We start from the raw sequence: 13,034 nt of genomic DNA, 5'->3' as shown, positions 1-13,034 counted from the left end.
GGGCCCAGGGGCAGCAGAGCATCCCCCGAACACCTCACCAACTGAACAGTTTCCCCAAACAAACTACCAGATCCAAGCTTACAACACAAGTCTCTGGCCCCAGGGCTAGGGCTGGAGGTGGGGAGACAGGGCTAATTCTGGGAAAAGCCCACCCGGAGAAATGTGGAACCAACCGACACCAGGTCCCACCCCACCGCTCTCTAGCCCTGCCCTTCTGCGTGTGCTCATGATTTGATATATTCACACGGCTTCAATAGACGGCGTCTATCCAGGCTGCCACCATCTCACTGTGCAGCCTTGGGCAAGTTGCTCCACCTCTCTGGGCCTCAGGGAAAGCCCTAGATTCGACAGAGAAGGTAGTGAGACCTAGGGCAGGAAGGACGGCTAAGTCACTGGGGCAGCTGCCAGGGGAGAGGGCGGGAGGCCTCGAGGTGCAAGGGCAGGTGGGCCCCACCACCCAGGCCCCTCACACCTGCTCACTCTCTAGGGAAACGTCACTCAGTGGCCGAGGCTGGGGCTCAGCCCACGCCCCAAAGACTCCATCATGCCATAATTAGGGTCATTTTTGATCTCTTTCCTTGGTGATGCCAGGGCCTCCTGTTTACCCCACACTTCCATCCCGGGAGACTCCGCTTGCCTCTCCTCTCAGGAGGAGGCTGGTGGGCCTGAAGCCCGCGGCAGACCAGCTCTTCCCCGGCAGCCTTGCTTCAGCCCAGCTGGTGGGTTCTCCCGTCCTGTCACCCGTCCCAACAGCCCTGCCCTGCCAACCCTCCTGCAGGAGCGTAGGAGCACTCCCTGCTGCTCCCAGGGGAAGGTGGCTTCCTCCTTGGCCTGCAGCCTCAGGGCACCATCGCTCCGAATCGCATGTTCTTTAGCTAATTCAGTGGACATTTGAGAAGCCACTGCCACGTGCCAGGCACTGCTCAGAGCTGAAACGGGTTTTCAGGGAATCAGAGGTGGACCTTCCTTTCAAGGAGACGACCTCATTGTAGCAACAGCAGCTCCAACAATTATAATTGCGTGCACAGGGCTTTACAGTTTACACAGAGCCTCCCCACATGCCATCGCATTGGAGCGTCACACAACTCCACAGCTCAGTACCAAGATCTCCATCACACACACAGGGGGAGCTGAGGCTGGTGGGGTCGGGACGCGCCAGCACCAGGCTGAGGACCCGGCGTCCCCACCAGGTTTCTGCTGAGCCTCTCCCTCGTGGAAGGCCCTGGCGGGCAGACCCGCATGACTGAGGCATACTTGGGGCCACAGGCTGGCCAGGAACCAGCTTCAGGAGCCCGCCCAGGGGCCTTGGGTTCCCTTGTCACAGAAAGGACCTCTCTTTCCCAGGTCAGGGCTATGAACCTGGGCTCAGTAGTCACCAAGAGTGACCTGGCCCTGTCCAGAGAACAGAGCTTAGTATTTTAGAACGTAAAAATCTCAGGCTGCAAATGCCCTAAACCAGAGTTTTAGAATCACCTCACTCAAGACTTATATAATCATGGAATCCTGGAACAATCCAGCTGGGATCTTAGGACTATCCCTGGGCTTCAGATTATTAAGTCATAAAATGTCAGCAGCAGCAAAGTCCTGGAGGCATTCCATCCAGCCTCCCTTCCCGAGCCAGGTACTCCCAGTGACAGCCTGTGGGCAGGCCACCCTGAGAGCAGCTCCTGCTCCCCCTCCCCCACTGGCACCCACAGGTTCTCCCTGGAATAGGCAGTGCCAGCCAATGTCCCCAGGACCCCTGGCTGTGCCTCATCCTCTCCCCCTCCGGCTGACATGTGCAGGCCCCTCCCAGGAGGCCAATGATTCGGGCACAGGGACCAGGCTGGCTTTCTTCTGATGCCTGTCCCTGGGTTCCAGGGCTGGAGAGGATGGGGGTGAGGGGGGTCGCCAACTAGATGAGAGGGGAGGAGGAGGAGGAAGCAAACTCGTCTCTGCCCAGTTCTTGCCCTCTGAAGGAATGGGGAGCAATGGTTCATTTCACTTATTTATGTAAATACCACAGTCGTTATACAAATAGGCTTCCCACGCAGGTCCTGGGGATGGAAGAGAAGCAACTCCTACCACTAAGGACTCTTTCTCCTCCTTCCTCCCCTTGACCTCCACCTTTCCAGCCTCCCCTCCCCAATCCCCTCCTTGCAGCAATGTGCTCCAAGGACACCCGCTACCCAGTTCGCCCACCTCCGAATCTTTGCTCAGGCTGGGCCCCCTGCCAGGAGAGCCCTCCCCACACTCCAACTCCACCCATCCTAACAAACGGATCCTGTGCAGAGCTTGGCGTGATTCCCCCCAGAAGCCCACTGCCTCCTCCCTTGGTGCTCACATCATCTGGCAGAGCTCTCGAGAACGATCACAGGCCCCGGTGCTCTGTAATTATCTGCTTCAGTGGCTCGCCCACCAGACTGAGAGCCTCCCCGTGTTCAGACTTCTCATCCACTTGCCCAGGCTTTTCTGCAGACCCACAATGTCTGTGGCCCTGCACCGGGTGATGGGGGACACAGATACCCCAGGCCCTGTCACCACTAGAGGAGTCACCGTGTAGGGGACCTATGCCCCCTGCACTGGGCCTGGCACCAAGGAGGTGCCCATTTGTCAGTCAAAAGGCCAGTTAAAAGCGAGAAGGACGGAAAGATAGAACCAATCAGCAACGCTTAAACCACACAACTGCAGCGTCGCTTTTGAGCCTGGTCTGAATTCTGCCTCTGAATAATAATTAGCCTTTTCCCAATTTACAGAAAAAAATTAAGTTACTAAAAAAAGTCTCAATTAGGTACTTTTCTCCCACAAATTTTTCTTAAACCTCTGATATTTGCTTGCACATTTCTGTACCGGATCTAGTGTAAGATGACCTCAGACTTAGCAAAGGAGACTAATGTCATCACTGTCATTAACACTGCTCCTCTTCACAATACTCTGCAAAGAGCAGTCTCTCTGCTTCCAGGCATGTCTGAGAACCTGGGCCTGAACTTTTCTTTCCCCTTTCAAAATGTCCAGGTCTCCCTTTGGTGACCAAAGAAAACTGGCCCTGTTGGAAAGCAGGAGCTGGCTGGCCCACCTGGAAGGTTCATGCCAATTCCACCATTAAAGGCCTCTAATTCCACCATTTGCTACTCATTCCTTTGGCTGAAGCATTACTTTCTCTAGGATTCTCTCTTAAAATACAGATCTTCCCTGGAGTTGGGAGCCCATTAAACCCTCAAATTGGAGGTCATGGAAACTTAGCTTATTACTGGCTCTAGAGAGGCAGTAAATCATAGGGGTGCTGAACAGGCCAGCCTGCCTGGCTAGAAACCAGCCCTACACTTCACTGAGAAAGTTTCTTAATGTCTCTGTTCCTCAGTTTCCTAAGTTACAAGGCGGGGATGATAATGGCACCAACTTCATAGGCCGTCACGAGGATTAAACGAGCTAATGCAATGTAAGGCCCTTAGACAAGTGCCTGGTATGCTACACTAAGCAAGAGACAACTCTACTCAGAGCTTCAGCTTTTTCTTGTCCATAAAATGGGACAATAATCCCTGATCGTCCTGCCTTTTCTCATAAACGGTAGAGTGTTGTCCCCACAGAAGAGGCAGACATTAGAATCCAGTCGGCTGCTCTCTGCCCCCATCTCTAACTCCTTTTTCCCTCCCTTCCTTTGTTTTTTTTTACCTGGAAGAAGGTACTGGTGGCTGTGAGCTGGGTTCCTGGGGGTGTCCTGTCCACAAGGCAGTGCTGTCACTTCACTGGGAGAGCTGAGGGGACAAGGGGACAAACCCAGTGAGATCATTCACCAGTCTATCCTGCCTTCTACCCTCCCAGCCGACCCTCAGTGAGCCCCAGCGCATGCCCTCCCAGTGATGGGTCACACCCGGTCCCTGCTCTGGGGAAGCCGTGAAGCTGGTGGGTGAGCCGAGAGGACACACGTGATCCAGTCCTGGGCCGTGAAACCCATCACATGCAATCCCACCTCTACACATGATGCCCACACACCAGCCCCGGGCCCAAACCCAGACAACCTGCTCCCTGAACCACTCTTGCCCACTCCAGGAACCACGGAAACAGGATCCAAAGCTTGGCCACCCTGGGGGCAGAGGCCCTTTCATGCTGCCCAGGGACCTGCTTCTCTGAGGTAGCTGCCAAACCAGCTGTTCTTCTAAAGCAGCCGCTGAGGGAGGGCCAGTGGGCAGGAGGCGGGATCTGGGGCACCGCAATTATGTGCCTGAGTTCTGACTCATGCACCGCCTCCCCCTCCACCACCTCCTGCAGCCAGCAGGGCAGACCCCATCCAGGAACTGGGAGAGGAGACAGGACCAACCGGCCATGGGGGGAGGAAGGAAGGGGAGGGGGCTTCAGGTCAGCACTGCGGGCTTCAGAAAATGCTGCCACCTTGCCTACTAGGGGACCCTGAGGCTGGGGCCAGAGGTCTACCTAAGTCACACAGAGGCAAAGGCAGAGCCAGGGCTGGGACCCAGGGCTCCTGGTGCCCCGCAGACCCAAGGCAGTGGTGGCTCAGGCCTGGTGCCCAGCCTAGGCCAGTGCCAGCACGAGAACTCTCCCCAATCCAACTGACCCTAGAGCCACACACCAGCAAGAAACGTGCCAAGACCCAGCCTAGGCCAGAGGTGGACAGAGCTGGGCTCAGAGACAGTTTGGAAATGACACCAGCTACTGAGAGATGGGAACCTGGGGCACCTCCAGTCCTGCCTCTCTGCACCTCCAGTCCCCAGGTTTCTCACAGTGCCCTGAATGCAGAGCACATTACAGTTTACAAAACATATTTATTTCCTTTACCTCCCACAATGATCCTGAGGCCTAAGTGGCAGAGGAAATATAAACAGATCAGGGCTTCTCAAACTTTAATGTGCACACAAATCACCTGGAGATCTTGCTAAAATGCAGTCTGACTCAGTAGGTCTAGACCAGGGCCTGAGAATCTGCATTTCTTCCTTTTTTTTTTTTGGTTGTTGTTGTTTTGTTTTTGAGAATCTGAATTTCTGACAAGCTCCCAAGTGATGCTGATGCTATAGGTCCATGGACCACAATTTGAGTAGCAAGGACATAGTGGGAGCTGGAGCCAAACTACCCAAGTTAGAATCTTGGCAAGTTCTTACTCGCCAGATCTTGGGCAAGTTACTTAACCTCTCTGTGCCTTAATCGCCTTATGTATAAAATAAAAACAATAATAATAAAAACTACCCCCAAGGGTTAGTGTGGGTGTTACATTAGTTACCATATGTAAAACACTTAAAGTGATTATTATTTCAAATTTTAAAATGGGGGCTCTGAGAGGTAGACACACCCAGCAAGGCACAGAGCCAGAATTCAAGCCCAGATCTCTCAATGTAAATCCTGCTGCATGAAATATTACAGCCATCAAGCCCTCCCCGCATCAGACAGATGTGGATACTGAGGCCCAGAGAGGGGCAGCCAACTGACACCAGAAAGTTGGTGTCAGAAATCAAAGTCCATGACTCCAGCCCAGAGCTCTTGCCACCACCCCTCACTGCCCTGTCAGGAAGAGAAAGTGCCACACAGTCTCCCTGAGTGGTCTCAGCTGTGCTGTCAGCCCCGTCTGGGCCGGCAGCTACCCTGGAAACCAGATGTGGGGATGGCTGGATGGAGGCCGCCCCCATCCCCACCCTGGCCTCTCGAGAGCGCCTGTCCACCAGGCTGGGGGAGGCAAAACTGATCACATCCTCCTTCCAGTTCCCACCTCCTACCTCCAGCCTATGCCCACTGCCCGGTCTCAGGGTCACCCAGCTGGGGTCGCAGGCAGAGGGTGACACGCTGGGTCTGGCTCCACCCCCACCTTGGCTTCCCAGCACAGGGCCAGTGGGAGCCTGTGAGTCACTTGAGGGAAGTGCTGGGCCCCAAACAGGAAGTGGCTCTTCAAGCAGAAACCCCCTGCAGGATCCCCCAGGGCCCTGATAGCTGAGCGGTAGAAGCTGGTGAAGGAAGGGAGGCTAATTGGGACATAGCAACACTTATCCTGATTTTACCTGGCACTGCAAAACCTGGCCTGAGGACTTCTCTGCTGCAGACTGGCTGTGTGATCTTAGGTAGATCATTGCCCTCTCTGAGCCTCACCTTCCTCATCTGTAGGATCAAGGCCTGCACTCAAAGTCTGCTATGGCCTGGCTGTCCACAATGAAATGCAGGATCGGAGCAAGGATAGGGCTTTAAATGAATGAACAAATGCATATATGAATGAAATGAATGAGTGAATTATGACACCTAGACTTAAACTTTAGCTGTAGCACAAGATCTATTATTTCTCAATTGTTAATTATATGATAGAGATGTCCTCATCGGCAAGAAGACCTAACCCCTGGACCACCCTTAGATAGGGAAAAGGGGCCACCACCCGGAGCCCCATACATCACAAACACAAACTCACAAATAAATTCATTAGAGAACATATAGGAGCCTCTGTCATGCAATATCCATGTGACCTGTAATCCTAAACATCCGCCCCCCCCCCGCCCCCCCAGCACTGCTCAGGCCCCACCAAAACTCTTTTCCATCCCTTGAACTTGAAGAACAAAAGGTGATTCTGTTCAGATGCCATGAAGGTCTGTGGGCTGTGTTGCCGCTTTGGTGGGGGCGGGGGCTCTGAGAGGTGGAGGGGGGTGTGGTGGGAGGCGGCAGAATGGCAAAAATGTGTAAAAGGGAGACAAACTAACTTGTCAAATCCTTTCCCTCCTATAGCAACGTGTGATACTTCTTATATAACCAAGTATCTGCATCTCAGTATTGCTGAGCAACCTTTGTTTTCCTTGGCATTTCTTTCTGTTCCAATAGTGGTTCTAAAAGTACTCACAAATTAGTGTAGAATTCACAGAATATGCACATGTTGGCCGAAGAACATCTTAACAACTCATATTACTCAAATTAATATAACATGAAGTGTGACACTAATTCTTTAAATTGGCAACGAGATGGACATTGAACACTAGTTTCATTTTTATAAAATCTTCAAAAATGGCTGGGCGCGGTGGCTCACGCCTGTAATCCTAGCACTCTGGGAGGCCAAGGCTGGTGGATCGTTTGAGCTCAGGAGTTCGAGTTTAAGATCAGCCTGAGCAAGAGCAAGACCCCGTCCCTACTAAAAATAGAAAGAAATTATATGGACAGCTAAAAATATATATAGAAAAACTTAGCTGGGCATGGTGGCACATGCCTGTAGTCCCAGCTACTCGGGAGGCTGAGGCAGGAGGATCACTTGAGCCCAGGAGTTTGAGGTTGCTGTGAGCTAGGCTGACGTCACGGCACTCTAGCCTGGGCAACAGAGACTCTGTCTCAAAAAAAAAAAAAAAAAAATCTTCAAAAATATGGATTAATATTTCATCTCTATTTAATATTTTATTTTAAAATCTGACATTCATTAACTAGGATGTATATTGTTTTAAGTTTAATAGATAATTTTATAGAATAAAAAATTTTTAAAATATAAACTTTCCTGCATTTACATTTGCTTTACATTTTTGATGGACATATATTCAGATTCTTACTTTTTATCCTTGAGATCACTGCTATCAGAACACAAATGACATGAAAATCTTGATTATAACAATACAATTAGTGATCTTGCTAAAATGAATACAATAAAATACATTATATGGAATAAATACATCATAATGAATTGTAAGTCTTATTACTCATCTGAACATCACTAGCCCAACAACAAAACACCCAGATATGTGCAATAATTAAATTCAGAGCGTCTTGATATTTTGTCACTTGCAGTTATATAAAACTATAACTTTACACATGTATTTCAATTTACACTATGAAGATATATTTGTTAAGGTGGGAAAATCAATCCTATTTTATTTAATAGTCCCCTGGCTTGCTTTATAACCTTTAAATATCTGACAAAGATATAGGGTCTGTATTTGTATTTTTGCTCTGGGCTCTGCAATTTAGGGGTGGGCCTGTCCACTCCCCACCTCTCACATCTGGGGAGCCCAGGCCACCTGTGGGGTCGCTTCACCTCTGAGAGCAGCAGCTGGTCTGACAACCAGCCCTGCCTTCCCCGGAGTCCGCCCTTAGGAAATGCTCCGCACACGGAAGGGTGTACGCTTATGCCCCTATGTGGGCAGTATTTCCAGAGCGGTAAGCACTGGCATTCCCTCAGGGGCCGTGACCACGACTTCACTGGCCTCTCCCACAGACCCAGCACCCCTTAAAATCCCTTCAACACCACCACCTCACGGGGGAGCCAGGTGCCGAGGGTCTTCCAGCCCAGGCACTTGTGACCACCGTCCTGCTGCGAAGGGAGCTGGCTGGGATGAGGGAGTCTGGGAGCCTCTGCCGCACCAGGCTGGCAGCCCCCTGGCCACCAGGCTGGGGAACGGTCCTGGCAGTGGTGGCCCCACAACTATTTTTCTCCTCCTCTGCACCCCTCCCCCATCCCTCCACTTGCCCCCTTGCTCTGGACCTACTGGTCCCAGTAACCCCCTTTGAACAAAAGCCACCAAAGTGCACCCTTAGCCCCCTGACATCTTCCACGGGAGCTTCCAGGGAGCAGGAAGCGGGTTCTGAAGGGGCGAGGAGCAGAGGAGAGAGCAGGAGATTGAGGGCCAGGAGATGGGGGCTTAGTTCTGGCTCAGCCACTGGGATGCAGGTCAGCATCTTCCTTTGTCATGGGGACACTGCAGCCTGCCCAGACCCCTCCTGGGATGACGGGGAGGACGCAGTGAGCGGATGTGGCAGGGCTTTGTAAACTGCACGGTGTGGAACGGATGCCATGGGGGCTAACCCCCTTCTCTCTCATGCTTCCTGTGGGGCCTGGCGCAGGGCTCGGAGCTGCTCTCACACTGCCCGCCACTTGCCAGGGCTGCCAGCCCTCCCCTCGCGGCCAGGGCTTCTGTGTGCGCCGCCTCACTCCTCTCAGCCTCCAGTGCAGTAGGGATTCTACAGGCGGCAAACAGGCAGGGGCAGGGAGGCATCTCTCGGATGCACACTCTGACTCCCAAGCCAGTCCAGACGACCGTAGGTCTGGTCACCAACACACGTTTCCTGAGCTCTCCTGTGTGCCCGCTGGACAGCAGGGGCTCCCTCAGGAGAGGCCCACGGGCTAACGGGCTAACGGTGTAAAAGAGGCACCAAGTGCACCATGCAGACAAAGGAGAGGAAGTGGGAGGGCCTCAATGGTGGATCAAAGCTGCCTCCGGGCCTCACCCCAGCCTAGTACAGGGCTGGACCCACCACAGGCAGCAACGAACACCCAGGAGTGTGCAAACTCGTTTCCCTGGCACCCACTGCCCCAGCCCAGCCACTTCCTGCCGCCTCCTGGGCGGGGCGGGGCTATAGACTTTTTGGACCACTTCCTCCTCTGGGACCACTACCCCATGTCCTCCCCCACCCTTGGGGTCTGTGGGTTTTCTAGGCCTTGGTATAGGGCATGGCCTTGCAACAGACAGGACATTAAACCTGGTGAAAGCAGGACTGTATCTATCTGAGCACAGAACCTCTTATACAGTCGGTGTTCGATAAATGGGTGCTAACTGAGCTAATGAGTTAACAGCGTGGCTGACCGCTCTGGCGCCTGGCCCGGTTCATCCCGACCACTGGGGTCTTAGCACAGGTTCTGAATTGAGGAGGGGCCACAGCAGAGCTGATAAAAGGTAAGTGGCTCTCGTAACCCACCACGAGGCTGCGAGCAGGTCCTGGCCCTCTCATCTCCGTCCCTTTGCTGTGTAACCACAGGAAAATCACTACACCTCTCTGGGCATCAGCGGCGTCAAGCAGGGATTAGCACCACGTTGAAATCACCTGATTTTAGGTGAGCACATACAAAACTTTGGTGAGTAACACGGGGCACCGAGGCTCAGGGAAGGGAGGAGACTTGGCCAAGTTCACACAGCAGGTGATGGAGTCTGGACTAGAACTCAGGCCCATCATGCTCTGCAGCGGGGGTGGACTCCAGAGGCCTGACGGGGAGGCCAGATCATGAGTGACATCTCACAGGGGAGAGGAGAGGGGTCAGGGCAGGTGCCATCGGAGCCAACCCAGGCTGACATCACCTGTTACAGTCACATATCAGAGTCCTAGGATTTGGTCGGTACAGCAGGGAAGGACAACTTGTTTATTCTTTCCTGGGACGTGCTGACCAGCACAAGTTCCCAAGTGATCCCTGAGCACCTTCTATGGAAAAAGCCCAGAAAAAGGCACAGTGGGGTGGGCTGGGAAGAAAAGCCAAACTCAGTTCAGGTGGGGATGGGCCACAGGGACCTCGATTTCCTCCTCGGTGTTGGATGCTTCCACGGCCTGACCCACCCCCTGCTCTTCACTGACACCCGCTGGGCTGGGGAGGGAGGACTTCGGCAGGGCACCAGGGACGCCTCTCGGGCTGGGCTTGACCCTGGCGAGTTGGAGATGGCGCCCAAAACTAAGGGGCACACAATGGGGGCGGGGCCGGGTCAGCCTGGGAGCTGAGAGAGGAGGACCTGGGGCTGGGGGAGCAGTGGGGGCACACGGCAGTGCTCAGAAGGTACTGCCGCGTGCTGACCACACAGTCCCAGGGCCCCCTGCTGCACATCCCCTTTGTGATAGCTGTCACTTGCTGATGCCAGGTTCTGGGCAGTCAGCACCTCATATGATCCCCATGCTAATCCTTTGGAGCAGACTGTCGTGCTCCACCCACATCCCCTGGGACCCCTTTACCATTTGGGCATACTGGGTTGTGCCGTCAGTCCCAAGAGCCAGCACCTGGCCGTGTGGGGGTGGACTGCTGCGGGCTGTCCCACAATGCTTTCCCCGAAGGCATGGCCATCCCCCAAGGCAGCCCCTTCACCAATGACTGCAGGGCGGAGGTATAGATCCTCCAGCATCCTTGCCTAGGGCTAACCCTAGGGTGTGACCTGCACTGTCCCCAGAGCTCTTCTGTCCCCTCCGTGGGACTTGCTTGAAATTGCCTCTTGCAGGCCAGGCATGGTGGCTCACGCCTGTAATCCTAATACTCTGGGAGGCCAAGGCGGGAGGGTTGTTTGAGCTCAGGAGTACGAGACCAGCCTGAGCAAGAGCAAGACCCCGTATCTACTAAAAACGGAAAGAAATTATATGGACAACTAAAAACATATACAGAAAAAAATTAGCCGAGCATGGTGGCACATGCCTATAGTCCCAGCTACTCTGGAGGCTGAGGCAGGAGGATTGCTTGAGCCCAGGAGTTTGAGGTTGCTGTGAGCTAGGCTGACACCATGGCACTCTAGCCCGGGCAACAGAGTGAGACTCTGTCTCAAAAATAATAATAATAATAAAATTTAAAAAAAAAAAAGGAAAAGAAATTGCCTCTTGCTTCTCCTTCTCTTTCTGCTTCTACTTTCTCTATTCCCTTAGCAGTTTTTTTCCTGGAAAACTTCCTAATGAATCACTCTTACATGAATCTGGGTCTCAGGGTCTGTGTTAGGTCCTCAGACACCTGTGAGGTAGGGCCATCAATTTTCCCATTTCAGAGAACGGGAAGCTCAGAGACATAAAATTTACCATGAAAGATCCCCCATCTGGCAGCTGCAGAGCCCCTCTCCTTGCGCCCCAGCCCTTCATCCACTGCGTCTGAGCCTCTTCTCGCCCCAGATGCTGCTGTCTCCTCATGGCCATCTAGGCTAACTTTCCTTCTTCCTTTTTTGCTTTTTATTGGAGGGAAAGGAGGAGAATCTGTGGATGACCTACAGGGGATGACTAAGTTCTCAGAACTCGCGTTGGCTCAGACCCTGTTTTGGTCAACCCTTGCGAATCAGGGCGGGTCTGACACTCTGGGAATGCAGGGAGACTTCAAACCAGCTTCATGAAAACAAGTTGTAAAAACACTGGCCGCCACTCCTAGAGATAGGCTTGGCTCCATGCAGCAGGGTTGAACAAGTTCACCAGCAGAGAACACACAGCAGGAGAGACGGAGGCGAGACCCAAAGGAAGAACTTCCCAGTAATTGGGAGCTGGGCCCAGGGATGGGGTTGGGCTCGTCCTCTTTGGAAGCAGGCCATCAATGTCCTGACCTTCCCAGGCCTTTCTTGTTTGAAGCATCAATGAGGCAGCCTCGGTGAGCACTGAGGAAAAAAACCGCAGAGACCAACCCCACCCAGCCTCGAGCTTCAACTCCTGACCCGGAACGTGGTTTACGAGGAGGCTTGGAGTCTGTTGGGGCCTCCGCCTCCTGGGATCCTCCCCACGTCCCAGTGTGGTGGCTGCCTCTGCAGACCCGAAGATGATGGCCCTGGAGCCTGGCAGAGGTCAGGGCAGGATGAGGGCTGCCCACCCTGGCACCTCCTCTGCCCTCTGCCCTCCACAGCCAGCCCGCCCGCCCTGGCAGAGGACAGCAGGTGTCTGGTGACCGGTTCACTGCCCCTCCTCTGCCTGCATCTCTCCTCCAGTCGGCAGTGAACAGGCCTGGGTCTCACACGGTTCATCCCCTCCACACCTTTCCAGCTAGCCTCCCTTTCTCTCCTTCCTTCCCATCCAAACTTCTGACAGAGTGGTCCACACTCATGTCTGCTCTTTCTGCCTCCCGCCCGCTGCTACACCCACCGCCCCGTTCCCACTGAGTTCAACGATGGCTTCCATGAGGGTAAATCCACCGGACACTTCTCAACCCTCAACTGACACTGGAGACTGCACCCTCCTTCTAAAAAGCCTTTTTCAACCTGCAAAGCTCTTTTCAACTTGCCCTCCCCTCCCCTTTCCTTCCCTGGCTTCCAGGATGCCACGTGCCCGGATGTTCAGCCCCTTCTCTGGCCCCCTCCCAGCCCAGGCTGGCTCCTCTCTCTGCCCTGCCTGAATGCTGCTGCTCTCTCTCCTGAGCCCTCTTCCCCTCCCTTGCCCTTCACACCGCCTTGGCAATATCACCCAATCCCGTGGCTTCAACCACCCGTCTCTGGCCAGACCAGGCTCAAGACCCAAGTACCCTACGACCCTCCAGCCACCTGCCCCCAGACACCCCACGGGAAGCTCACACCCACAGTGACCAGATGGGAGCTCATCACCTTCCCCTAAGCCTGCTCCTCCCCCTTTTTGCTCACCTCAAGGCATCTCCATTCTCTTCATCCCCCAGG

The 13,034-nt window shown here is 53.7% G+C and overlaps 1 protein-coding gene across 6 annotated transcripts in view; it reads right to left on the bottom strand.

Moving 5' to 3' along the window:
• The window catches only part of GDPD5 (glycerophosphodiester phosphodiesterase domain containing 5), an 82,733-nt gene that overhangs the window by 47,386 nt on the left and 22,313 nt on the right, over positions 1-13,034 (bottom strand). For 4 of the 6 annotated variants that reach the window (XM_045555443.1, XM_045555448.1, XM_045555447.1 and 1 more), the window contains exon 2: positions 3,652-3,734. The gene's annotated coding sequence lies outside the window, so the exon portion shown is untranslated. Of the gene's footprint in view, positions 1-3,651; positions 3,735-3,998; positions 4,147-5,702; positions 5,768-13,034 lie in introns of those variants that run through there. The other 2 variants (XM_045555444.1, XM_045555446.1) reach the window with 2 other exon arrangements.

This window comes from Lemur catta, chromosome 7, assembly GCF_020740605.2.
Source record: "Lemur catta isolate mLemCat1 chromosome 7, mLemCat1.pri, whole genome shotgun sequence".
Taxonomy (NCBI): domain Eukaryota; kingdom Metazoa; phylum Chordata; class Mammalia; order Primates; family Lemuridae; genus Lemur; species Lemur catta.
The sequence above is the reverse complement of the archived record's forward strand: the minus strand, read 5'-3'. Positions and strand labels throughout refer to the sequence as shown.